This window comes from Dromiciops gliroides, chromosome 2 (genome assembly GCF_019393635.1).
Source record: "Dromiciops gliroides isolate mDroGli1 chromosome 2, mDroGli1.pri, whole genome shotgun sequence".
In the NCBI taxonomy this organism is placed as follows: Eukaryota; Metazoa; Chordata; class Mammalia; order Microbiotheria; family Microbiotheriidae; genus Dromiciops; species Dromiciops gliroides.
In genome coordinates this window covers 381,322,085-381,348,003 of record NC_057862.1, presented here as the reverse complement: position 1 = coordinate 381,348,003, position 25,919 = coordinate 381,322,085, and the positions used below count along the sequence as shown (strand labels likewise).

At 39.6% G+C, this 25,919-nt stretch overlaps 1 protein-coding gene across 2 annotated transcripts in view; it reads left to right on the top strand.

The window, feature by feature from the left end:
• Positions 1-1,546: 1,546 nt before the first annotated feature.
• Positions 1,547-25,919, top strand: part of BRINP1 (BMP/retinoic acid inducible neural specific 1) — a 181,837-nt gene continuing 157,464 nt past the window's right edge. The window contains exons 1-2 of one of the 2 annotated variants that reach the window (XM_043984251.1): positions 1,547-2,066; positions 19,912-19,933. The gene's annotated coding sequence lies outside the window, so the exon portion shown is untranslated. The remainder of the gene's footprint in view (positions 2,067-19,911; positions 19,934-25,919) is intronic. The other variant, XM_043984250.1, reaches the window with a different exon arrangement.

The following is a 25,919-nucleotide window of genomic DNA, read 5'->3' as shown; positions in this document are numbered from 1 at the left end:
TGAAAGGCTCTTCATCCAGTGCCTTGGCCTCCTGCATAGTCCAATACTTCCAGCTGTCCTCGTACTCTTACTAGTTATTCCTGTGATACACTGACCAAGAGAAATTCAGTCAGCTAGCCTGTTAACGGCAATCGCTAGTCTCCATCAATCATCAAGTCTCTTGCTTTTACCCCTTCGCTAATCTCTATTCACGGTCTTAAACTATGATCCCTAATCCCTTTGCTTTCCTCTCCACCACCCCTGCTGGTTTTAGAAGGCGTTCTCATTCTCATTGGTCCTTCCTGAGCTTTCATCCTCCTTTTTTTTTTTTTTGGGAGGGGGGGGTGCTCCGCAGGACTCTTTTCCAGTCTTCATTTCTTCTAGCCGGGTCCCTCAAATCCTAACCTCTCCACCTCTCATCTCTTCCAAGTCTGTCTCTCCAGACATTTTCTACATTGCTCTCCCCTCCTCCCCCATCAAGGGACTGGGTTTTGGCGCCTCTGATTTTATTACTTAAAATTAAAGATAATATGTTTTTTTTTTTAATCTCTCTGCTCTGGGCGAAGCTCCTACAGCCGCACTGCCCAGCCGCATTCCCTGGGTTTCCTGTCTCCAGGAGAAGTCAGAGTACGCTGCTCTACGTGCACAACCCTCCCCACCAGTCACCACCAGCCACACACACACACACACACACACAGACACACACACAACACACTCTCTCCATCCATCCTCCCGAAGGGCTCCTTTTCCTGCGGTCCCCGGAGAACTTTCCCGGCTCCGCCCCTCCACGTCTGTGTCCCATGCCCATATTAAGAGACGTGCTGTACTCTCGCACACCTAGACACACTCAGCAGAAGAACGTTTGAGTTAAGACATACATGAACACATATAGTCATCTCACCACACATATAGAACGTTCAACAGTACTCAGCTTCTTCCACAGATTTGTAGTCACACGCATCCATATTCATATTCCTTCCGTCTCACATCCAAGTGTATGATCCCTTGTGAGGGGAGACACAACCACACAGACACACTTTAGCAATCCCACGCTCCTTTTCTAGCACCCTAGGACACACACACACACACACACACACATACGTGGGCACATTCTCTGTCTAGCATCCATATGAGCTATTCCTTGCAAGGCAGGCACAGCAGTGCACAACCACATCCGCGCTCAGCAACACGTTTAGCACAAGGAAACACCGGGCAACGTATGTCTAGTAGCCTTGTGCCCACCCCAGCTATGCAACCTCCTTCCTCCCCCTTCCCCCCCCCCCCTTAAACACACGCACATACACAGAGACACCTTCCAAAGGCATGGGCGCGTGCGGGCACACACACAAGCAAAGACACACTCCTGGGACCCACCCTTTCCCTTTTCCCGCATGGCTTCTCCCCCAGTTCCTCGGCAGCCATCCCTCCTCTGCTCAGCCTTGCTCCCCTCCTCCTCTTCCTAATGATGCACAAAACCCTCCTTAGAATAAAGTCCCCTCTCTGGGCTCCTCCTCCCTCTCCGCCTCCCATTCGTTTCTGCCCGTCGCTGTTTAAGTCCCTCCTCCCCCAGTGTAGCCCAGCCTCCGCGGCTCCCCGCCCGGAGAACGCGTCTCCTTTGGACCTGCCCCTCTCCATTCTCGGCCCGCCGCGCTCCTGTGCCCACGGCTGCGGGCTGAGAGCTGAGAGCTGAGAGCTGAGAGCTGAGAGCTGCAAGCTGCGAGCTGCGAGCTACGAGCTGCGAGCTACGGGTGGATCGGCTAGAGGCAAACCAGGAAATCAGAGTGGGAGCAATACAGCTAGTGAGGGAGAGCGGGAGGGTAACAGGAGGACTGACAGACCTGGGGACCCGGGAAAGACTGTGCTAAGCTCGGCTGTGCAGCCTCCCTAGATGCCAGCCATCTGGATCACGGAAGGGGACTTGAAAGCTGAGTATGAAAAGGATTGCTAGCATCCAGGTATCCCTACCCCTGCAGTCGCAGCACGGCCCCCAGTATGCGCGCCGGACACACGTCTCTTCTAAGTTCCCCCCGAGCCGAATAAAAGCCACCCGCGTACAGCTCCCGGCCCGTGAGGGACATTGAGATCAGGTAAGGCGGGAGCCGCGCCAGGAGGGTTGGAGGTGGCTATCTCTGCCCCCGACCGCATTGGAGGTGTAGGGGGAAGGATCACTGTAGTGACTCCCCTTCCAATACTCCCCTTGGGTCGCCTTCCCTCTCTCTCCCTCCGCTGTTCCAAGGCCCCCGCTGACTGGGCGGGCTGTGAAGAAGCTCGGACCTGCTGGGGTCTCCTCATAGCTTCGGGGAGCAAGGAGTTAAATGCAGCTTTGAGAAAGTGTGTAAGGAGGGTGGGGGCCAAAGAGGGGAGACTAGAGGTCCTGTAACCTACTTAAGGTCTGAAGGTGTGTGTGTTGTGTGTTAGTGTGTGGTGAATTTGCGTGCGTTGAGCGTCTGGGCTGTGCGTTTGTGTCATGTATTCGTCTGTGATGTGTGGTTGTGTTGTGTGTTATAAGCTGTGTGTTTGTATGTATTGTGTGCTGTCTGTGCTGTGTGTATGTGACTGCTTTTAATTTGCGTCTACACGCATAGGGATTTGGACCATAGGATCACGTAGCCATCAGGAACGTTTTGTGGACGCCCTTTGGGGGCTGAGGGGATTTGGGGGGGATGTATGAGGGAGGAGTGCAAACTCTCTTGTTAATCCAAATGTGGATCTATAGAAGCAAAAATATCTCAGATAGATTTGGTACTCTCTGCACTTAACCCACCATTTGATTTGGACTAGGGACAGATGAGCTGAGGAAAAAAAATGAGCCGCTGTCACTTTAAATCCCATACTGGGCTGAATGCTTTGGACCCTGATGGGAATTCGGAGAAACTGGGTAGGGTAGAGAGGATGAGATTAGAAAGAGATGGGTGGGGGTAGGGCTCTCAGTCTGGGACTTGTCCAGTCTACAGATAAGAGGTTCCTCCTCCTGGGGCAGGAACAACAGCAGGGTCACCTGTCTTGGCTTGGGGAAGGATGCAGGCCAAGTTTGCTAGGGTTCCTCTCCCGAGGCAGAGTCACCCCTCTCCCTAATTACTCTTACTGAGGGGATGCAGACAGGGTTTTTGTTTTTGTTTTTTTTAATTTGGTGGCTGGGGAAAGGGTTGGAGGTGGGGACTGTTCCTTTAAGCTGGACTCCTTTGGAGGTCTAGACTCAGGGTTTCAAGCTCCTCTGTGCAATTCCCCCTCTCCTGCCTGATTCCTGAAGGAATATGGGGCAAAAAGGAGGCATGTCTAAGAACGGACCCAGAATCCTTTTCCTCTTTCCTCATCTGAGGGTCTCTATATTGAAGTTAGGGAGCTCTATGTGGAAGATCGGGGGCAGTTTTATTTTTTTTTTCCATACTAAAGAAGACATGCTTTAGAGGATAAGAGGGAGGCTGGGGCTATGTGGGTGGAGGAGGCCTGAGCTTGTTGATAATTGACTCAACTGCTCTGGATTTCTTTATTAATTATAAGATTGCTGAGAAGAGCATGGAGGCCACTTGGAGGTTTTCTTAGGGACATTATCCTCCTACTTCAGACTCTGGGCCCAGCCCTTGCCTCCTCCTAGCCACCTACCTGCTCAGGGTCTGGAGCTCAGTAAGTCTCTGGACCACTGAATAGCTACTGGCATAGCCTTAGGGACTGCCTAAGGATTTGATTCCTGCTTTTCTGCCACTCAGCAGAAAAGGTGCCCACACTGGGTTTTACGACTCTTTGCATGTCTTCCAGACTCAGCAGCTGTTACTCCACTAATGTAGGATGATAGCATAATAGGAATAAGAGTTGGATGGGACATAGAGATCAGTTGGACGTTGAGTCCAGTCCTTCATCTTATAAATGAGGAAACTAAGGCCCAGAAGAAAAGTGAGTTGCCCAAGGTCACACAGGTAATGAATGACAAAGCAAGGATTCAAATCTAAGCCTTCTCACTTCAAATCCAGTGGCCTATCCATTATAACACACTGAGGGACTTTGGACAAAACCCTGGCACAAATTTAGTCCCCATTTATGGGCGGTGACTAAGGGCCAGCCATGGCTCTAGCTATCCACTGTTTGTGGAAGAAAATTCCCTAAACTCTGCTGAGATTGATGTCTTTCTTCCCCTTCCTTCAGTGAGAGTTAAAAAGGAACATGTGTTTGCAGGAGTCTGCCCTAGCATGCGTGGGTGCCTGTGTTACATGCAGGCACATGCAAACAGCAGAAGTCTGCTCACTGGAGACCAAGCCTCCCACCTCTGAAACCCCTCATATGTTCTGGAGGAAATGTGTCACTTGCTCTAAGAAGCCTATTTCAATGATGAGCTCCAGGCCATTAGGGGAAGGGGAGGTGAGAAAATGATGCCCCCTATATGAAGGTGTTTGAGATTTCTCATTTCTGGATGTCTGGTTATTCAGACACTTTAGGACACCCTCCCCCTCCTTGATTCAAGCCATTTTTTCCAAGGAAGTCTTTCCACTGACCTCTCACACTTCTGAGTGAAAAGACATATTAAGTATGAACTACTCCAATTAGAAAATGTCCCCAGAAGCATTACACCACCATCTTATGTACACTCATAAACATACACTTGCACACACTTAAGATCCTCAAAGACTCATACTCGCATTCACATGATTCAAAAGCAGCTACCAATAGAGGCACATAAAACATTCAATATGCACAGACTTAAGTGTTCATGCATAAACATGCTAATACTAACATACATATATACATTTACACAATCACAAATTCACATATTCATACATATGTACACAATTATCACATTATCACACAGTGTCTTGGGACAATTCTATCCCACCAAGAATGCAATCCATACTGGCCTAGAAAGACTCACTGGAAGCACAGCAAGCCCTCTCTCTATACAGCTTCACCCTGGGCTATTAATTGCAGAAGGCAATAAATGCTTAGTGCTTATCTGATGATAAGTAGGTTAGATAGATAGATGGTAGATAGAAAGGTATAAAGATATAGATATATAAATGATTGTACGTTTCAGAGCAAACCTATTTCCCCCATTAGTCAGGGACCTTCCCAAATGCTTGCATACATGAACATAGAGGCACATATCTTTGCCATTTCAGTCTTTTGACTATTTGAAGCAACTTGTCCCTTCCCACAAAAACCAAACAAGTATTTTCCATCAGCAAGGACTCATATATTCTACCTTTCTCTTATTAGATAGGTAAGTCTCTAGCTTGGAGAAAGAACTAATTATGAAGAGTCTTTGGGGGATTTGTGGGACAGAGATGGCCTCTTGTTCACACGGAAGGCCCATTCTTCTTGGAGAAAAATGGTAGGAAACCTTGCGGGGGGTGGGGGGTGGGGGGTGGGGGGGGGTGGTTGGGGTGTCTGTGTCCCTTCTACCAATAGAACCTCTTAACACACTTTTTTTTTTGAGGATTGAGGGTGCTTTGGCTCCCAGAAGGGGGAGCTCTGACTCCACTTGAACCACTTAGGGAAATACCAGCTAGGATTCAGCTGTTGGGACCCTGCTGAGTTTAGACAGGCTGGCCCTGGCTGGAATAGGTTTAGGACAGTACCATCAAAACCCACAAGATGCACTTCTCTATTTTGGTATCATCTAATTGTCCTCTAGAATTTGAGGTAAAGACCAAAGAGAAAAAGGATTTATCTTTTAAAGGGAGCTCAAGCACACAATAATTTTTGCTTGTTGTATTGTTTTAGGTTATGTTTTTTTCTCAATTCCTAGGAGTTAGAGAGTCTAGTACAGTGGAGAGAGGATTTGACTAGGAGTCAAAAGGCTTGAGTATGAGTCCTGATTCTTCTATTTATTATATGTGAGGTCATTATTAAGTTACACTTCCTGTAGGCACCTCTCTTTTCTTATTTGTAATACAATTGAGTCAAACTAGTTCCCTTCAAGTTTGGAAATTTTATGTTCTAGCACCTATTTTTGACATTTATGCTATTAGATACTTTTTGGTTCTCACATTTTTTGTTCTAAATTTTAAAGACCCCTTCCAGTTCAAACATTTTGTACTTTAGCATTCCTTCCTGCTCTGACATTCAAATTTGAAAGGTCTCTCCAGGTTGTGAAATTCGATATTCTAAGGTGTCTTCCATCTGGGACATCATTTGTATAAGGCAGCTTTCATTTCTAACATTCTTTGTACTAAGGGTCCTTCTGGTTCTATTATTGGATGTTGTAAGGTTCCTTCCATCTCAGACAGTCTAGGATACCATAACTGCATTGGAAACAAGATTACAGGATCATAGATTTAGAATTGGAAAGCTTATTAGAGAGGGGAGTGATAAGAAAACTCAGAGGGATATTGTTCTTTCCTCAGTATACATTTAGCCTATACTGTTGACTTTCTTCTTTTGACAATTGCCATACCATTAACTGATGACAAACTACTATTGCTTTAATATTGTGCCTAGTATGCCAACTCCATATAATAATAATTTATTATATGTATAATATAGTGCATATATGAATGTATATAATTCTACATAGATTTAGAGAAATTCAAAGATTATGTATTGATTATATATTGTTAAAAGAAAGTTAAGAATATTTTCAAGGGTGGAGAATGCCATTAATCCTGTGATTATAATATGGAAAAAAAATCAGCATAAGACTGTCTTAAGATTGGGAGAAACAATCTAATCCCCCATCCCAACCAATGTGTAAGTTCTTTATAGGGAATCTCTGAAATATGGTAATATAGTCCCTTATTGAACATTTCCAATTGTAGAGAGCTCTAACAGAGCATTTTTGGATGACTCTAATTATTAGAAAGTTCTTATTATTTCCCCAACATTTTATTCTGTGACTTCTACCCATTGGTCCTAGTTCTGCCCTCTGGAGCCACCTAGAGTAAATCTGCTTTATTTTCTATAAGATAGTCCTCGAAGAAAGTTCTATGACCCTCTTCCTCTCTATCTGCACCGCCCCCCCCATATATTATTCTCCATGCTAAGTATTTCCATTTCCTTAACACATCCTCCTATGCCTTGTTTTCAATACCTTTCAACACTATGGCCTTCTTCTGGATGATACTGTGTTTATCATTATTATTCTCAAAGTACAGTTTCCAGGGCTGAGCTCCACACATCATATTGCTATGCTCACTATCTTTACCATGCCATCTCCAAATCATTTTATGATTCTGCCATCAGACACATAATCCTCATCTACATGGACCAGTATGATGATTTCTGATGACCATCATCCAAAATGACGGTTTTTGTGCTTCATTCCATCTGCATTCCTATTATCACTGAAATAAATGACTGATTATGCTTCTAAATAGGAGAAACCTCTAAATTGGTGAGAATCAAGGCTTCTTAAGAGATCCTCCTGACCCCAAAACAGAAGGGAAACAATTCCAAGTTTAGAACCAAATTTCCCTTCTAGTATTGCATCATATTGATCTTTTTTCTGCCATCCTGAAGAGTTCTTCTAATGTTTTACTTCTAAAAGGATCTAGTTCCAAGTTCTTTAATATTAACATGTTTAGAAATACTCAATTCTTTTAAACAAGTTTATTGATATCATTTTGTCTTTGTATCATCTACATTTCCCATTATGTCTCTCCCTCCCCAACCTCTTTCTCAGAGAGCCATAATTTATATATATAAAAACATAATAAAAATGAAGAAAAAAATCCATAAAGTTAACATATCAGTGTAGTACTCAACATCCATAAAGTCCTTTCTGCAAATGAGCAGGAAAAGGTGTCTTCTTTTAGCTCTTCTTAGAGGCCAAACTTAGTCATTATAATTTCACAGCACTTGATTTTGGTTGTGGTGTTTTTATTTTTTCAGTTTACATTTTTGTATTAATTGTGTGTATTGTCTTACTGGTTCTATTTACTTCACATTTCATCAGTTAATTTAAGTCATCTCGTGCTTCTCTATATTTATCATGTTTATCATTGCTTATGTTTATTTCCTTGTTGATGGACATCTACTCTATTTACCATTCTTTGTTACCATAATAAATGCTGCTTTGAATATTTTGTTATATTAGGGAGGGGGACTTTCCTTTTATCATCCATTTCTCTTTTTTTTCATTTTTGGTGAGGCAGTTGGGGTTAAGTGACTTACCTAGGGTCACAGAGCTAGTAATTGTTAAGTGTCTGAGGCTGGATTTGAACTCAGGTCCTCCTGAATCCAGGGCTGGTGCTCTATCCACTGTGCCACCTAGCTGCCCTATTATCATCCATTTCTTTAGGCTATATGCCTAGCAGTGAGGTTTCTGTATCAAAGGGTATGACCATTTTAGTCATTGTCTTTGCTAATCTAGGGATATCGAACTCTAAACTGTTAAGGAGAATCCAGAGAATTGAAGGGGGGAAATTGGGGATGGGATGTTGTAAAGGCAGAGAAGATGGAGGATGGGGATTATAATCTGGAAAGTAGTAGGGCTAAGTTTTAAAAAAGAGACATTGTCTATAATCTATATCAGATTTCTTGCTGGCCTTGGGAGGGAGAAGGGAAGGGAGGGTGGGAGAAAAATTAGGAACTCAAAAAAAATCTTCACATGTTATTGGAAAAAAATTTAAAATAAAATTTAAAAAGAGACTGTCTTAAAGCTGGGAAAAGGAAGAACTTATATTTTATGTTTTTTTAATGTTGATAAGAATATATAATACTTATGACCTCATTCATCCACTGAGAGATATACAGGGATAGATGCTGGAAATTTTATTTTTTATTGTCATAAGTGTGAAAAGAAGCACAGTGCAATTATGTTCCATAGAAAATCCATTGCACATCTAGCATTAGAAGCTAGGTCTTCTGATTTCTTTTTATTCATCCATGCTATCATTAAACAACAACAACAACAACAACAACAACTTGCTTAAATTTCACCTACATATTCAAACAGGAAGCTCAGGAGACCACAACCATGATGTGAGGATTGATGACATATTTGCATGGACTCAGGCAATTCACTTTGTCATTCCTAATACCCCTGACAGTGTAGGTACTAAATCAGGTTGTTACTGGGGAGATAGTTGAATTGCTATGTTTGAGGTTGATGGAGAGGGATCTAAGGTTATTCCAGAAGGCTCACAGAAGTATGCATATTAGAAGATAAAAATCCTCCTGGATGCTATTTCTAAGCTATGATTTCTCTCCAGAGAGTGAAATCTTATCTAATAGGGTTCTAGAATAATAGGGTTTAGAGATCTTCTAGCTTCACCCCTTCTTTGCAGCCTTCTAAGCTGGGATGTATGTGTTTCCTCTGTATTTTACCTTAGACAAGTTGCTTTTCCTTTATAAACCTGTTTGTTGTAGGACTGGTTCTCAAATTTTTGGTCTCTATACATTTAATAATCTTTAAGGTGATTGAGGATTCCACTAAGAGCTTTTGCTTATGTAGGTTGTATTGGCCAATATTTGCCACATCGGAAATCAGAATCTTAGTATTATGAAAGTAATTTTGACCTATAAGACCTCTTCCCCAGAAGGATCTCAGGGATCCACAAAGTTCCCCTAGACCACACTTTGAGACTGTTCTTTTATACTATAGAGTCACTGTAGGTGTAGAGAGTCATTGTCACTGAAGGTGCTAATCGATATGGGTATGTATTGGAACCATTTTGAAATGGTTTAGACAATCATTCCCATTGACTTTAAAGAAGATAGTGAATTCTCATTGTAAGAGTATTGAATTAAGAATTACAATATACACAGCAGACTTAGAAACCTTTGATAAATCATTTCTCTTCTCCCAGGCTCAATTTTTTCCTTCATCAAGTGGGAATAAAAATAAATTCACTGACTACCTCAAATTTGTAGAATTTTGGATTGAGAAGGACATCAGAAATTTTATTATTTGTTTATTTCACTACAGTCAGAGGAACAAGACAGTTGAGGATGCATATAGGAAGTTAAAAATTGCTGTCAGTTACCCTATGAAAGACAGCAACATCTTTTCTACTTAGAGGTTTATTTTCTGTACCAGATAAAATCAAGGAATGTCACAACCTTTGGGCTGCTGTTTGTATAGGCTACATCAATATACTGTAGTTGTAGAGTAGAATGTTTTGAGTGGAGGGCAAATAAGACAGCTAGGTAGGACTTTTTATTGGAAAGTATTGTAGTTTTAGAGTTATCACGTCCATGGGTGCCATTTACTGTGTGTCTCTGTGTGCCCTTATAGTTGTGTGTAGCCCTGAGAAAGCCAAGTGCCAGGCCATGCTGAGATCCTTTAGGTAAAGAGGTATTGAGTTTAGGTAATAATGAAGCTATGTAACAAGGCTGATGTCATCTGTGTTCTTGATCACATATAAGCTCTTCTTTATTCTTTTGGGCATGACTCAGAAGTCCATGAAAGCAGATTCATGTAATTTGGGAGTTCTTAACCTTTTTTTGTATGTGGACCCCTTTGGCAGTCTAGTGAAACCAGCAGACCCTTTTTCAGAATGGTTATAGATTCATAAAAATATATAGGATTATGAATAGAATGCATACATGGTATACAGATAGACAATTATATCTATTCAACACTACCTGTTTGTCTAAGTTCATAGTATCCCAGCTTAAAAATCCCTGATTTAGTCTAGGAACCTTATTTTTATAGAGACAGAACCTGAAGCCCAGACAAGGGCCATCTTTTGTGTAAGGGCACACAGCTAGCTAGTTACAGTCCTGGGGTTAGAATACAGGCTTCCTTATGCCCAGTCCAGTTCTTTATCCACTATACAATTTCCTCACTGTTGTGGAAAATGGATGGGAAGGGACTTTGAGGGGGAAAGATGTATAAATGGAAGAGATTAAATATGAAATGACAAATTTTGTCTTTTTAAGGGGGTTTGTTGAAAAATTAGAATTGTTGAAGGATATATGGAAGAAAAGGGAATTAGAAAAAGCACCATAGAAAACAGTGTAATACTGTAGAAAGTGCAATGAATTTGGAGTTAAAAGATTCAATTGAAATCATAGTTCTGTTGCTGACTGCGTGACTTGAGGTAAGTCATTTTTCCTCTCTGGGTCTCATTTCATTCATCTACAAAATGGATTTGGACTAGACAATCCTTAGTATCCCTTCCCACTCTAAATCCTATATCTCCTGTGATATAGCTGCCATTGTAAGGGATAGGTCAAGAAAGAATAAAAGCTGCCATTCAAGAAAGGGATAAGTATTGATTTCAGCAGGAAGATGAATGAATATTACTAGAGGTCTCTAGTTATTGTCCTGAGGGAAGGCCAACTCCATAATGCAATCCAGGACAGTTCGGAACATTCCAACTTTGAGAAAGCTGCTTAGGTATCTATAGACCCTCTGAGCTACTGAGGGGCAAAGGAGAAAATTAAAGAAGATAATGAGGCTGAGGAGAAGTTAAATTAATTATTTTCATCTGAAAGGAAAGTAGAATTTTTTCTCTCAAGGGAACTTTCTTTTGGAGATTGCAAGTGGCCTTAAGGAGAATACATTGTATGAGGACGTGGTGTGAGAAACTGAAGGGCAGTAAATTATAGGACCTGGATGGTATCCATTTGAGGAGTCAGAAGGGAATAAAATACAAAGCAGTGTAGGTCCAGATGAGCATATAAAATATCTCCTTGTGAACAGTGCCAGTTTTCAAAGAGCAGGGGGGCTGTCTCACCCAATGCCCTGCTTTGTATGAGGACACAGGAGTGATCCTGGGAAACATAGAGAGACTATCTCCCCCAGGGCTGCTGAGGTAGATTCATATGGCAATTAACAAGATCGAGATGTCACTTTTCTGTGTAAGCTGCAAAGGTCAGAGCAGCAGGACTCCCTGCAAATGGCATGTCTGAGCAGTTCAAATCCTCACAAGGGTTAACCCAACCACAGCCCTAAGAGGTTCCCAGGACATAATTTATTTGGATTTTCAAAAGTCCTGTTGATGAGCCTGTGGGAATCCCTATGAGGAATGATGGTTTGTGAAGGTTCAGGGGAGCAATGGTATTATAGATGAGAGGTTGATTTTGCCATAAAAAGACGAGCATAGCCAGTTTGTGATTTCTTCTCTGACGAAAACTAATTAGAAGCAGAGCCATTATAGGCAATCTATCTTCAGGCCTGAGCCCTAGGTATTACCAGCTTGGAGGAAGAACATCTCATGAATCAGTAGAAGCCAGGGGTGGTTATAGGTTTGCAAAAGCCAGAGAAGTCTCAGCAAAATTACCAAGTACTGCAAGGTCCTGTGACAGAAACATCGACCTTAAGTAAGTACAAGGCATTTTACGTGGTGGGGAGGATATCCTAAATTTCTCATAGAAGTTGATGGGCTCTGGGTTTATAGGAGCCTCAGAGGAAAAAGACCTAGAAGGAGCCTTGGATAGCACTATAAAAAATGCCTGCCCAATGCACAGGAGCCATTAAAAAAGAAAATAGGTACTTGTGTATGTTTAAGAGAGTTTGTGAAAGATAGGAAATAGATTACTCTGCTGGAGTATGTAATAATATTATCGTGGTATCTCCAAAATATATTTGGTGACTACCTTTGAAACTAGTGTTATGGAAGAGATAAAATGTCCATGGCAAAAGGGAAAGGACACAAATGACCAGAGGTAAATAAGAGCTGAATGACATTGTAAAGAATTGTATTTTGAATGCATTTAAACAGGACAGAGTAATGCGGAGACTAGTTACTGGTGCTTTGTACATAATTCCCAGGGTGAAAATGAATAACCCACTTTTTGGGGGGGCTTCCTTCTTTCCCTTCTTGATAGTTGGGCTAGAATAGTTGTTTTTCTATATGGTCACATTTGAGGAGTACCTGGGAAACTGTCGATAGCTCCAAATTGATGTTCCTATGGTTTTGGCATTGGTGATTGAATCTCCACCATTAAAACTCAATGGAATTTTTGAGCTTGGAGAGAGTTTAGAGATTATTTGTCAGAACTACCTTATTTTACAGGTTAATAAAGTAAAGGCCTAAAAGATGTCAAGGTCACACAGGGAGCAAGTAACAGTCAGAAGTTAGACCCACTTCTGATTCCAAATTCAGTATTCTTTCAATTATAATCAATCAATTCCTATGGGTTAAGTTCATTGAATTTAGAAATAGAAGAAACCCTAGAAATCTTCCGGACTAACCCCCTTTTTATTACAGATGTGGAAATATGTAGACCGGGAGATTTTCTAGCCCAGGGTCCTACAGGTGGTAAATAGTAGACTTGGGAATTGAGCCTAGGTCCTCTATCTCTAAATATATTCCTCTTTCATAATAGCTTGCTGAGATCAACTCGTTTGGATTCTATGCAATCCTTTATAATAATTCCAATCCTTCTCCTACCTCCCTCACTCTCAAGATTAGAAGTACATCTAAATCCTTTACACAGTAGGGTAATTTTGTTTATCAGAAGATATAAAGAAGAGTTGCTTTACAAAACCAGAGGATACTTAGGGGCTGAGAAGGAAGATTGACAAGAGGGGAAAGGACACTAAAGGGGAGGTTGCTAAGGCTAATTAAAGGAAACCACTCCACTTTTACAAGGTACTATTTGGCAGAACCAAGTAATGTGAGAAGTAGTGTTCTTTTCTGCTTGTGTGCCTAGAATACGGGTGCAGAGAAGTGGAAAATGGTAAATTTAGGAACACTTGAAGCTCCTGATTCAATGTGCTTTCTAATCCTTTCTCCAGAGATTCAGGTATTTGCTAGTAGTTAATTCTTTAAAATGGTCCTTGGGTGAATTAATTTTTGTCAGATTATCCTTAATGAGTTGTCTTATTCATTCATTTGTTCATTCATTCATGCACTTGCTTATTTATTTATTTATTTCAGATAATATTTACTTATTCATTTATTCATTCATTTATTCATTTGTTTGTTTGTGGGAGGGAGTTTGGAGGTGATGGTGGAAGAATGATATGGAGTAAAACAGTGGTTCTTAACCTTTTTAGTCTCAGAACCTTCACACTATTAAATGTTATTGAGGATTCCCATCCCCCCAAAGCTTTTGCTTACATAGATTATGTTGGCAGACCTACATATAAATTTAATGGTGTTTGCCATATTAAAAATAAACATGAAAATAATTTTGACTTCACAGATCCCCTAACAAAGTCTCAGCAACCCTCAGGGTTCCCAGACCACATTTTGAGAACTGCTAGAATAGAACATAAATTTGAATTTAAAGACAGTGGATGGTCTCTATTACTTAGGCTACAACCAGAAAAATTGAGATAAATTTGGCAGGGTTATTCCTGTGTGTGTGTGTGTGTGTGTGTGTGTGTGTGTGTGTGTGTGTGTGTGTGTGTATTTGTTTGTGTGTCCTTCTTAAGTCTTTTTTTTTCTTCTCCAAGTTAAACACTTCCACTTTTTGGTGGCCTCCCTTAGTTTCTGATCTTTTCAATCCACCTTCCTCACCAGTCCTCAGGCATGGGACCCAGATTTTCTGGAGAAATGGCTCTGTTGATGCAGATTATAGGCCAGATTTATGTTCTTTTGAGGTATGTTCTTTTGAGATTTATGTTCTTTTGAGGCTCTATGGAGTCCTTAATTCCATTTCCAACCTTAACATTAGGCTTTCTACTTATATGGGAAAGTGGTTCATCTTAAAGAGAGAGGGAGCCAGGCATGACAATGGAATCTTTGAAAGGGCATCTCTATGTATTTTATTTTGTTTTGGTTTGGTTTGGTTTTGGCTGTTATTGTTTTTCTATTGGTAGAACACACATAACTCTCATTCCTAACACTGTCTACCTACTGACTTCAAAGCCTCCTATAATACTCCATGAGTCTCATAAGGTCTCACTGGGAAATCTCAGTTTAGCATATATGTTTACACCTTCAAGATAGGAGTACACAGTGATAAGATAACACAATTGAAGACTTCAAGCTAGAGTCAAGAACTTCAAGATCTCAGGTTTTCACTCAAACCACTAGATGACAGTCCTTAGAGGATGCTTAGGAAGGGGCTTAGTAAAGCCATTCTGAGTTGTACTAAGTGGCATATTGAGGGAAGGGGCTATATGCATGTTTAACCTTGAGAGTTTTCCTCAATGAGCTTAAAAAGGGGAAATTCCAGGCCATCTTACAGAAGAAATAGTATTGAAAGAAGAAGCAGAATGTTGTAGGTCAGGAGGAGCAGAGCATTATCAGTAATTTAAAAGTTAGACTTCTTGCAAAGAATGTAGATGAAATATAGGTTCAATGTCTGAGAAAAGAACATAAAGACTTCACAGTTCAAAATATTTTTATCTTATCAAATCTTAATTAAATTGTCAGTGGGGAAAAGTAATTCCTCAGTGCCTACATGAAGGAAGGTCTTCTGGGGAATATTTATTACTAGAAAGGGAGTATAAAAGAAGTTAGTAACATGGTCCCTTCCCTCAAGAACCTTACAATTGAAATTCAAATTTGGGACTCAATGAAGGAACAGTTAAATAGGATCATGTATTTAGATATGGAAGAATCCTTAGAGATCATTTAATCCAAGCTCCAAATTTCACAGATGAAAAAATTGCACCAGAGATGCTAAATGACTTGCCTAATGTGACATAAGTGATATGTACCACATAACATTTTAATGTTCACCATGTAAGCTCATATCATAATCCCAAGAGTTTGATAATCCAAGTATGTTTACTTTAATTTAACTGATGAGGAAATTAATGCTCAAAGAATTCAATAACTCAACCAAGGTCATATAAATTATAAACATCCTACTTTCATTTTATGGTTCTTCAAGTTTCTATTATTTTATTGGTGGGGGCAATATTTTTATAAATACAGATAGCTCCCTCCCTTTACCTTAGTAGATTATTTCATGAGTTGTTGTGGATAGAAAAAAAAGTCACCTGGTGGTCAGCATTCAGGTGATAAGTCTCTCTAAATTTAATTTAGGTTCACCAAATTTAGACATAAAATCTGTTGGCAGACCTACATATAAAAGCCTTTAGAGTTTGGTAGTATCTGCTAGAGCTTGCTTGTTCTTTGATGACTTTGCCATTGAAAAGTTATGATCACTACAAATCACCTTGAGGCATCAGAGAAGGATTAAAATGAAAATTCTTTTGATACTGTGAAATAAAAATAAGACTACTGTGTGTTGGTACATTGAGAAACGTAACACTAGAGAATCAAAACATGTTACATTAACACAATGAAGGTTCATTGTGGTGATGATGTTGATTGCAGGAAAAGACCCTTGGAATATCTTTGGGTTTTTTGCTGGCAGGTTGTGCCCATAGTAAATAACACTATCTAAAACAGCAATTCCCAGCTAGGGTTTCATAGTCCTGCAGGGGTAAAGGGGCAGGCTTAATTATCTCAATAGGTGTTGTGAAATTCTCAAAAAATTCTCAAAACAAAATTAAATTAAATGTATCTTCATTAAAACTCATTACAAAAAAACAAAACAAAACAAAACACATATGTGCCAGTTCCAGTGCTTATAGGGAACAAGTATTTATCTAACACCTGTCTTTGCTCTACTAGGCAATAAGTGGGTTACAAAGAAGTATAAGACACCATCTTTGACCATCAAGAGTTAATGAGCCCACTGAGTCCACTTTCTATAACACTTGAAATGCTCTTTTAAATACGAAGAGGAAGTTAGATGGTAAAGTGGTTAAAATGTTAGGCTTGTAGTCAGGAAGACCTAAGTTCAAATACAGGATCAGATGATTACTAGCAATGTGATGCTAGGAAATTCACTTAACCTCTTTTTGCCTCAATTAAAATGTCACTAATAATAGCACCTACCACCCAGGATTAGATGACATGTTGTCTTAAGCTCCTTATGGAGCTTAAGAAGCTCCATAAATGCTTGCTATTATATTACCAATGGAGTGTGATGTGAACTTGCCATGTATGATGTTTAAAATTTCTTACCCAACTTGTTTTGCAGAGATCAGAAGATTGAGGGGTTCAGTGTTCCTTCGTGGTCGCCAACTATGTCGTTTAAAATCTAAATGTGTGGTCAACTTAAATTAGAAGCTTTAGCACCAGTCTTTGTGCATTAAGCATTTGTTAAAGCATACCAGGCATTCACATGGAGTTCAGAAAGTTAAGAAAAGGCCTATCTAGCCTAGAGTTCCAGCCTGGTCAGGTTCTTCCTCAAGTCCTCCACCATGAGCCTGCTTTTATGTTAACTAACCACCTGGAGCATCTGCTCCTGCTGCTCACACCACTGGAAAAAAGGAGACTCCAGAAGAGACTGAAACTCCCCTCAGCGAGCATTTAATCTTCCTCTTCCAAAAAGGGAAGGTCCTTCAAAACTGCCTATGGAGAGTGGTTTCTCCTTCTGACATCAGCAGCATATGTCACTTCAGGGCAGGCCAGGTGTGGCCCCTCCCAATGAGTCAGCCAGATTCCAATAATCTTACCACACATGGGAACTCAGAGGTCAAAGAAATCACTGGTCTTCCTGAAAAAGGTCATTTGAGCTGGGCATTGAAAGATAGGTATGAATTAGCAAGTCAGAAAGGAAGGGGATGGTCATTCTAATTGTGTATGTGTCAGGAGAGGATAATCAGTAGCAAAAGCAAAGGTATCACATTAATGAGTACAGAAGCTTGGAGTGTTCAAATGACCATGGAGAGACTGATCTATTGCATGAAAGGTCTCTATTGTGGGTTAGTGCATGATGAGGATGGAAACAGTTGGGGCCAGACTATGGAGAGCCTTGAATGTCAGCCTGAATAGTGTGGTTCAATTTTGTAAGTATAGTTGGGATCAAGAGGCACTTGTGTTTATAAATTAGTCAAAGGAGAGGAGATACCAGAGTCTGTTAGATATTTTCCTCAATTAATCTTGTGGTTTTCATACTCCTTCCAAGAAGGGTTATGGTTGAGTATGTGATAGTCATTCATAGTTTCCAAAGTCTGAACTATGCTACCTGGTAAGGTGTGTGTGTGTGTGTGTGTGTGTGTGTGTGTGTGTGTGTGTGCGTGCATGTGCAAGTATGCTATAGATAGTATTTTTTCCATTCAGGAAAATGGGTTACTGTCAAGTCATACTTTCTCTACTGCATTTTGGCTAATGAGATAATTTGGAAGATAGTAGAGCAGGAGCATGGTGAAATAAAAAGAATTTAGGATTTTTAATTGGGAATCTCTTGGATTTAGAACCTGGGTCTGGTACCATTTAGCCCTGAATAAGATATCATGTGCATTTATGTATGTATGTAATTTGTATGTACATATGCAAGGTGATAAAATATCAATTCTGTTTGGAAAATGTAATGATCTACCAAAAGAAGCCCTAGAAAGTTATAAATCAGAGAGATAAATATTTACTTAGAGATTGAAAGAACCAAGTAATTCAGAGGGTCTCTAACTAAAAAAGAGAGTCTTTTTGTGGATGAAACTACATAGTGCATTGAAAAGACTAGGCCACCAGAGATTTGAGTTTGAGTAGGTAGGGAGGAAGGAAAGAAGAAAGGTAGGCACTGTATTATGTGATGCAATACACATTATATATATTGTATATACACACACATAAATTTATGTATATAAATAGATATGCATACATGTATGTATGCATGCATGCATATATATATATAAAATTTGATATGTATATAAAATTATATATATATAATTTGATCCTCACAATGACTTTGCAAGGCAAATATCATTAATATCTACATTTTTTTTTTTAGTGAGGCAATTGGGGTTAAGTGACTTGCCCAGGGTCACACAGCTAGTAATTGTTAAGTGTCTGAGGCCAGATTTGAACTCAGGTACTCGTAACTCCAGGGCCGGTGCTCTATCCACTGTACCACCTAGCTTCCCAATATCTACTTTTTAACAATAGAGGAAATTGAAGGAGACAGTGCCTAAGTGATTTACTCAAATCACCCAGCTTATTAGTACATAAAGCTGGATTTGAACTCATCTTGCCCATTTCAGGCCGTATCTCCTCTACCAACTAGATCTCTCTGCCTACTTGGCTTGACTCCCAATAACTGTTACCTTGAACAAGTCCCTTCTACTCTCTGGATCTCAGGTTTCTGTGTCAACAGACGAGAAGGTGTAGATAACTTCAAAGTTCTCTTCCAGCTCTGAAATTTTATAAATGGTCATATTGATACAGCAGACCAATTGAAATCCCTATAAAGAGGAGTCTACGTCTGTAGTTGTCAAGGCTCAGATTATTGCTAAATTGTTAACAGAGGGCAAAAACCATCAGTATAAATGTACATTTGTTCAATAGGAAAATTAATGTCTTCTGTTCATTGAGAGGGTGAATTTAAAGATTATATCTTTGTTGAAGAGATACTTTCTTGGTAATAAGGATTTCTGTATATCTGTTACAGGTTAAGGTTAATATCCACAGCAGGAAAGAGCAATTAGTAGATATGTGAATTGTGTTCTTGCATACATTTCTATTCTCAAAGCTAATGATTTGTTTAATTAAAACTTAATGCCTTCAGAAAAGGTGCTATCACATGACAAAATGCGATGAGCTTGCTGTGAATGTAAGATGTGGCAAAACCAAATATACCTTTGAACAAGGAGGATTATATTGAAATCTTAAGGTCTGGTAACCAAAATAGGACCCTATCTTCAGGGAAAGGGATCTAAGAAACTCATTCACACTTTAGATCATAGAATCTCAAAGACAGAAAGTGCTGTGTGTGAATAAGAACTTAATTGTGTGTGTGTATATGTGTGGGTGTCTGTGTCTGTCTGATGATTGCATGTTTATAGATCACAGTGAGCCTGCAGATCAACTCTACTGGATTTTTAAAGATAAGTATATAAATGTGCGTGTACATGAATGTATATTATGTAAATATACATGTGCTTATATCCAACAAATATTCAATATTTATTCAGTCCCTACTATGGACAAAATAATTATGATAAAGTAGAAAGAAGGGTTATAAAGAAAAAAAATGAGTTCATTCCTGCCTCCAATAACCTTACATTATACTGTATGCATGTGGTGCATGTATGTACACCTATATTGCAATAATAATGGCATATGTTTCTATAACTCTTTGCAGTTTACAGAGAGCCTTCTGTGAGGTAAGTAATTCAGGTGTTATTATTCCCATAAAACAGATGAGGAAACTGAGGCTATAAAACAGGAAAAGATTTAGGGCCAAAGAGAACCAGAAGCAGGTGTCAAAACCATGTCTTCTGAGTACAAAGTCTACACTGTTTTTGTTATTGTTGTTTTTAGTGGCATCATAAAAAAATGTCATCTCCCAAATTATGCTGTTGTTTACAGAGAAAGTTGAAGAGAAAGTGTATCTGTATAGGAACAAACCCATTTTCTTGACTGGAGAAAACTCACCTGAGCTTGGGTGTAAGGGTAAGATCATTGTCAGAGGACCTGGGTCTAAATTCTAACTTTTGATTTGAGGGATGGCTCTTTTGGTCTCAGTTTCCTCATCTGTGAAATAAAGGGGTTGAACTGAGTGATCTCCAGAGTCTGTTTTGGTTGTAAATTCAATTATTTCATGACCCGAGAAAGTTATGAGCAGGGTGTAAATTTAGACAATCTTTTAAGATTCCTCCTAGTTCTCAATCTAGGATTTTAGGTTTGTATCATTTGTGCCCTCTGGTGGTGAGCATATAAATGAAGGAAGGAAGAGAAGGGAGAAATGGGACAAAGATTCAGTGAAGGGGAAGCATATTGTTGAAGGGGCCCCTTCTATCCAATCACTTTACAGAGGAGGAAACTGAGGCTCACAGATGTATAGAGTGACTTACCCAAGGTTAATCAGTATAATAGTAACAGAATTAGAGTTATAATCTGGGTTCTCTGAAACTGAGTCTATTATAGATGGTAGGAATAAGGTTCTGGATAAAGGAATTTTCTTTCTTTCTTTTTGATGATAACCTTTTTGTTTTAGGCTATTTTGAGGGAAATGCTTTGAAAGGTCCTGCCTGAGAGATTATATAATGAAATCTTTTCATTTAAGAGATAAAAAACAAAAAACAAAAAACAACCCCCCCAAAAAAAAAAACAGTGAGGCCCAAAGAAGTCAAGCACCTTGCCTTCTTGTTGTTCAGTTGTGTCTGACTCTTCATGTCTCCCTGGACCATACTGTCCATAGGATTTTCTTAGCAAAGGTACTGGAGTTGTTTGCAATTTCCTTCTCTAGTTGATTAAGGCAAATAGAGGTTAAGTGGCTTGCCTAGGGTCACACAGTTTTGCCTGAGGCCAGGTTTGAATTGAAGTCTCCCTGACTCCTGGTCCAGTGCTTTATCCACTGAGCCACCTAACTTGCCTAAGGTCACACAAGTGAAAGAGCTAGGATTTGAACCAAGGCACTAGATTTAGAGTCAAAGTTCCTAAATTCAAATCCCATCTTTGACATTTATTATCTGTGAGACATTAGACAATCCACTCTGGGCTTCAGTTCATCAATTGTAAAATGAGGGGGTGACTGGTATTAGAGGATCTCTATTGACAGTCCTGTAATTTTCTGATTTCAAATTGGGATCTTTTAAATAAACCATGCTCCTTCCAGAGGGCAGTTGTGGAATTGGAAGCAAGGGAAAGGATGAGAGGAGGTGCAATAGAGAATTGGGCTATGGGGTATGGAAGTTAGGAAGATGGGTTTGAGACTTTTTCAAAACAAGGAAGATCTGGATTCTTTTGTTATATGCCATTATCCAACCTGTGAGTTTTCCCAGCACTCAGCTGGAACCCACATAAATTTCAAGTCTCCTGACTCCCAGCCAAGTAGAATAAACATCCTTGTCTCACTGTTGTTATACTAGATGGGGGTTGAAATAGGACTGTGAAAACCTCCCTCACTTTTAATTAAAAAAAAGATTTAGGTTGACCTGGGGTTTCCCTCTCTATTTAACTATAACTGCTTTTAACTTTTGTTTTATTGTTATTGTGGCAAATCTGATACATTAACTACTTTTTTTTCTTGGTTTCTGCACCATCTGTAATGGATAAAACATTTGCTGAACTGTGTCTTCTTGCTTTTCAGTACTAGATTTTACTTTAGATCAGAGGAAGGGATTAAAGATAGGGGGCAGAGAATTAGCCTGGTTTGATTTGAGAAGTCTCTAATTCTAAGAATCTCAGAGTTGAAAAGTACCTAAGAGACCAGCTAGTCCAACCCATACCTAGACAGCTAAGTGATATAGTTTATAGAGTTCTAGACTTGGAATCAGGAAGATCTGACTTCAAATCCTGCCTTAGACACTTACTGGCTGTGTGACCTTTCAAAAATGACTTAACCTCTTTGTATCTCATCTTTCTTATCTTTAAAATGGTGATAATAATAGCACGTACCTCAAAGGGTTGTGGTGAGGACAAATGAGATAACATTTAAAGCTCTTTAAAAACCTTAAGGCTCAAGATAAATAGTATCTTCTCCTCCCCCTCCTCCTTCTCCTCTATCCTCCTCTTTCTTCCTCCTCTTCCTCTTCCTCTTCTCCTTTCATAAATTGCTCCTAGTCGAGTCAAACAGATCAAGTCTAATTCCTCTTCTAGGTGCAGTCATTCAAATACTTTTTTTTTTTTTTTGGTGAGGCAATTGCGGTTAAGTGACTTGCTCAGGGTCACACAGCTAGTAAGTGTCAAGTGTCTGAGACTGGATTCCTTCAAATATTTTTAAAAAGTTTTCATACTTGCTTCTCTTCCACTTCTCCCCCTCCCCCCACACTCCTTCCTCTTCTCTTTTAAAGGCTGAACATTCTCAATTTCTTAAAGTCTTGATTGCCTTCTCCTAGATACTATACAGTTTATTCATTTTTTCCTAAAATGTAGCACCCAAAATTAAACATGATACTCCAGTTGTGACCTACTCAGGACAAAATAGAATCATAACTAGAGTGAAACAGGGTTTCTTATTGCCCTTATTCCATTACCTCCCAGTTATCTTTTGTCCACAAGGGACCTGAACAATTAACATAAGAATCATACCTCACCCTCTTCCCAAGGTGGCCCAGTGTGCCTATACCTAACTTACATCTTCAAGTTCTTTCTTTTCTCTCTTTCCTCTACTTAGCTCTCTTACTATACCATGAAGGTTTTGTCCCTTTCCTGGTTCCCTATCCCTCCTATTTATCTTCTGCTTTTCTCTTATGATCAGCTCTCTCACCTTTGCTGTATTCTTGCTGTTGCCCAATAAGACTATACTCATAAGAGTTCTGCTTCCCTGACTCTTCTGATTCCCATATTCCACCATGGCAACCCCAGTCCCTCCATGAAATGTCCCTGCCTGCCTCCTCCCTCCACCCCTCAGGGGTAGTGGCTTATTCCACTCAACCTGACTAGGTAGAATGTGTTCTTTTACTATCTTGTCATTTCCTTACCTCACTTCCTTTCTCTCAAAGTTTGCCTGGTGCACCAACAAGGGCTCTGTCCCTCTCCTTTAGCCACCTTTTGCCCCTGTGATTTGCTCCTTAGCCACTCCACAATTAATTGCACCCTAGCCCTACTGCTTCCTTCCCACCACTGTTGTCTGCCTTCTCCTCCACCCACCATCTTCTTTATCTTTTGCACACTCATGGGGGTTGACCAGAGTGATCAAAATCCTTATGGTTTTTCTTTTTCTCTTCTCTTACCCTTCCTTTCCATTACCTGCTCTTCTGCCATTTACCCCCACTTCTATCTCCAAGAAATGCCCCAAACCCATCAGAGTAAATTGTATTATTTGCCCTGATCCCATTTCCCTCATTTTCTTCTTCTGGGAATTATTTAGATGTGACTATAAGACCAATGGATATGTGTGTTTCTTGCAGAACTTACCAATGTACCACCCTCCTGTCCTTTTTACCTCCTTGGGATTTTCAGGTTTAATTGTCCTCTGCTGTGGCTGCTTCCCTTCCCCCCTCCCCACCTAGGCCCTACCTCTTAGAATTCTTGGTTGTACCCCTGAGATAGAATATTGCTAATATGCCTTCATTGTCTTGGACAAACTTTTGATAGTTAGCTATTCTTTCTATGCAGAACACCACTCTAGAAGCTAAAGAATTCTAACTCAGGCATTCTTCCCCACCTCTTAGTCCAGTGCTTTATCTACTGCTTCTCATTAGACACTTAGTAAGGGATTTAAACACACCCAATGATAAATATAATGAATGATTTTTAAGTTTTAATGCTGCTTTGGGTTTTGTTGTTGGTTTTGTTTTTGTTTTGTTTTTGTTGTTGTTGTTGTTGTTGTTGTTGTTGTTTTTGCTGGGCAATTGGGGTTAAGTGACTTGCCCAGGGTCACACAGCTAGTAAGTGTTAAGTGTCTGAGGCCAGATTTGAACTCAGGTCCTCCTGAATCCAGGGCCAGTGCTCTATCCACTGCACCACCTAGCTGTCCCTGCTTTGTTTTTATATCACAAAAACAGATTACTCCCATTTTGTGAAAGCCTCATAACAAAGTAAAACAGATAAGAAAAATTAATAATACAGTGACCTCATCTGAAAGTGTAAGCAATATTTTATATCTATAATACCCTAACCTCTCTCATTAACAGAAGTCTATTTTTTTTTCCCTCCTACTCCCAACCTGTTAGGAAAAAGACGAGAAAAAAAATTCTTCTAACAACTATTCATAGTCAAACAAAATAAATTTACTGAATGGCTTTATATAAAAATATATTCTCTGATTTTGTGCCTAGATCCATCAATTCTCTGCATATTTATCATGAATACCCTGAAATTATGAATGGTCATTGTATTGATCATAGCTTTTAGAGCTTTCAAAGAAGTTTGTTTTTCCATTGCTGTTGCTGTTAAAAATTGATGTAATTCTGCTCATTTAATTGTTCATCAGTTTATAAAATTCCTTAAATTGTTCACTTTATAATATTGATGTTAATAGTTAAAATTCTTCTGGTTCTGATCACTTCACTCTTAATCAATTTGTTTTCCCTATGTCTTTTAAAAATTTGCTTCTTTATTTGTTATTACATAATAGTAATCTACATATCCAGCCATTACTTAACTGATGGGTATTCCCTTAGCTTTTTCACCTTAGTATTATGGTGGCAAAACTGCATAATTTAAAAATGATAATTATATTAGATGTTTACAAAATAAGGTCTAGAAAGTGAGCAGAGATTAAGAGCAACTTAGAACCCTAAAACATTACAGGAAAGAACTTTGAAAAATCACTCCATTTATTTATTTATGTCTATGTCAATGTCTGTATCTATCATCTATCAGTTATCTACCTATCTACTTGTCTATCTATATCTATATATCTATCTATGCATATATCTACCTATCTATCCATCTATCTACCAATCTATCTAAATATCAATCTATTATCTAAGCATTATCTATCTATCTATCTATCTATATTTGGACATGGTCAATGTAGGAATTAATTTTGCTTGCCTATTAATATTTGTTTTCTTTTTAATGAAGGGGAGATGGAGGAGAAATGAATTTTTGCTGATTGATAAAAATGAAATTAAAAATAGAGAAAAAATTCAGCTTCTTCTTCTTGATTTCATGTAGAATAATACCTAGACTATTTCCTGCAAGTTGCTGGAACTACTCCCCCTGCCCCCTTCCCCATCCTGTCCTCCCAGAAAGAAGGATCTATAGTCACTGGAGTAGTTAACACACTTCAGTACTGGATAACCCGCCCCTCATTGTTATGAAGAAGTTGAGGAGGAAGGAAATGAGACCCAAGTTGGACCCAAGTTGTGAGAACAATGTTGTTTTCAGTTCTTGAGTTGTTATCAAGTGTACTTAGGAGCTGAACAGTCTGGAAAGGTTTTTTGTAGAGGGACTTCTCCCTTTCTAGCATGCAAGCAAAATCAAATGTGTGTGTGAATATTCAATGAGACAGGGGTTAAGGGTCCTCTTTGCATTCTGAGTTGTGCTTGTTGCCAGAGATTAGGCTGCCATCTGGTTAGTACCTGAATCCAAGAAGTCGCTGGAATTCTTGCTGATTTTAACAAGTTTTAGATACATAGAACTGTATATAGAAGCATAAAAAATTTCAAGCTGTAAGGTACCATGGAGGCCATCAAGTTCAACACCTTCAGTTTACAGATGAGAAAACTAAGTCTCAAGGTGGTGAAGTGACTTGCC